Source organism: Lepus europaeus, chromosome Y (genome assembly GCF_033115175.1).
Source record: "Lepus europaeus isolate LE1 chromosome Y, mLepTim1.pri, whole genome shotgun sequence".
Taxonomy (NCBI): Eukaryota; Metazoa; Chordata; class Mammalia; order Lagomorpha; family Leporidae; genus Lepus; species Lepus europaeus.
In genome coordinates, this window is record NC_084851.1 from 7,028,139 (window position 1) to 7,030,653 (window position 2,515).

General features: G+C 43.0%; 1 pseudogene; it reads right to left on the reverse strand.

The window, feature by feature from the left end:
• Window positions 1-432: 432 nt before the first annotated feature.
• Window positions 433-1,945, reverse strand: LOC133754216 (palmitoyltransferase ZDHHC2-like; annotated as a pseudogene).
• Window positions 1,946-2,515: the final 570 nt, after the last annotated feature.

Sequence of the window (2,515 nt, forward strand, 5' to 3'; positions counted from 1 at the left end):
TTCCTATCAAAAGGAAAAAGTAAAACAAGTCTGGTTTATTACCCTTACCTTCTTAATAGTAACTAACAGATTTTACAAATCAAGCACCTCATAGTGTGACATGAAATCCTTTAAATCTGAAACAGTATCTTAAGTCTCAATTTTTGAAATAAAAAATCAGATAATCAATGAAGTTTTTAAGTAATAAACTGTGCTACCCACATTATTTAGGTGAAAACTGGCCCATGAATTTAGGCCGAGTTTTCGATAGAAGATATTTCTTCTTTGATTCATATACAATAAAACATTTTAATATTTAATAAGAATCTCTGTTTCTGTATATTGGATCAAAAGTGTGTTATGTTTTAAGTAACAACTTACAGACAATTAACTCATATTCTGCATATCCAAATGGTGGCTTCATATGGGAGCCTTTCATCCACGTACAGCATCAATACTTTAATAAAGCATGAATTTATTTTGCTTGAGGATTAAGTCTCATTCTCCATGGTTAATGCAGGATTGCTCATAGCAGCTTTGCCTCTTCCAAGGTCTATATTGTTTTCTGTCCAAGACTGAGAGTCAGTAAGAAGGTGGATCTGGGATTCTCACAATGGCTTTGCAGGAATTTATGGTTTTCAGGATTTTAGTTGTTGAATTCAGTCCTGCAGGAGTAGATGGTTGTGCAGGATCCTGGTTAACAAGGCAAGCTTGGAAGGAGCAGCCATCAGACAGACATGAAAAAGTGGGTGGCAACCAGTACTTCTTTGTTTTTTTTTTTTTTTTGACAGGCAGAGTGGATAGTGAGAGAGAGAGAGATAGAGAGAAAGGTCTTCCTTTGCCATTGGTTCACCCTCCAATGGCCACTGTGGCCTGCGTGCTGCGGCTGGCACACCACGATGATCCAAAACCAGGAGCCAGGTGCTTCTGGTCTCCCAGGGGGTGCAGGGCCCAAGCACTTGGGCCATCCTCCACTGCACTCCCTGGCCACAGCAGAGTGCTGGCCAGGAAGAGGGGCAACTGCGACAGAATCCGGTGCCCTGAACGGGACTAGAACCCCATGTGCTGGCGCCGCAAGGTGGAGGATTAGCCTAGTGAGCCGCAGCACCGGCTGCAACCAGTACTTCTTCTCATCACCAAAAACTTGTCTCATTATTTTTACTGAGACCTAAGCTGAATCCATTCTTAATGGTTCCACGTCGAAATACTGGACTCCTGAATGCCTCTAATGTAGATTTATTTTTTGCTGACTAGCCAACAATGATAGCCAAATAGAGAAGATAAGCTGACAGAAAACTAGCTTCAGCAAAGATTAGAAACATCATATGGAACTTGGCTTGGGTATCTGGTAGACCACTTGTCCAAAACTTGACAACATACTGTAAGTCTGTAGCAGTGATAAAAAGGCAGTACAGCAGAGAATAAGCCAGGAAAAGAAGGAAGAATTTACAATCTGAAGTCCAACACAATTGTTCACCCATGGGCAATGATGATCCATCTTCAAAATACATTTATCACAGATGGAACAGAGATGGTAGTGATCTGGTTTTATAAGTTGGCATCTATCACAATAGCAGATTGCTCTAGTCATGGTCCTGGTATAAATGAGAAGATCCCTAGCTGCTCACCTAACAACTTCCTGATGGGCTTGTCCTCTTGGCTCTCTCTCTCCAACAATTCTTTCTCTGCATAAGAGAGATGGCATTCTTTAGAAGGATCCATTGGTATTGTAAAGATAGTTTTCCAGTACGACCTGACAAACAATCGCAAAAAGTAGGTGATAAGCCAACTAGCCCACAACTTGTTCGCCAATGTTTTCCATGGGAACTAGTCAGAGATGGATGGTGGTGGCGTAGTAGGACCAGCCCTGGAGGAGGCTGATGCACACCACCGGGATCCAGGACGGCACCCGCCACAACACACGCCGGTACCGCCGCCTGATGCTGCATAGGCCCGAGGGTGCCATCTTCCAGCGACATCCACCTGCCCAGCTCTGGCCTCTGGGCGGGATGGCCGCGCCAGGGGCTCCCGGTAGGACTGGCCTGGGGGCGGGGGCTGGTTGTGCTGTGGCTACTGCCACCGCCACTGTGAACGCCCAGCTCCTCAGCCCAGCGGAGGCGGCAGCCATGGGAGGAGGAGGCAGAGGAGGCAGCTCTACATGTAGATTTAAAAATGTATTTTCTATCGACTGTTTTGTTGAAGACATGGACGCATAATCTCTGTTTATAGAAAGCCAAATCCAAGAGAGAATAAAATATTCAGTCTTAAAATGGGGAGAAAATAAAAGATGAAAAGTGACAATGATGCATGAATTAAATAAGTCACAGAGAAACTGCTGACATTTTTCAATTGTAGGCCCAAGTGGAAAGGTTTAAAAAGGAAAAAAACAAGAAGCAGAAACAATATTGAAGAAGAAAATCATTGAAAATTTTCCAAAACTTTAAAAATCAACAATCACCAAATTATAGATGCATTAAATGATGCAAACCATTTTCAAGGTAAACCTTTAGGTTCACTTTTTGAAACTAAAGACAAA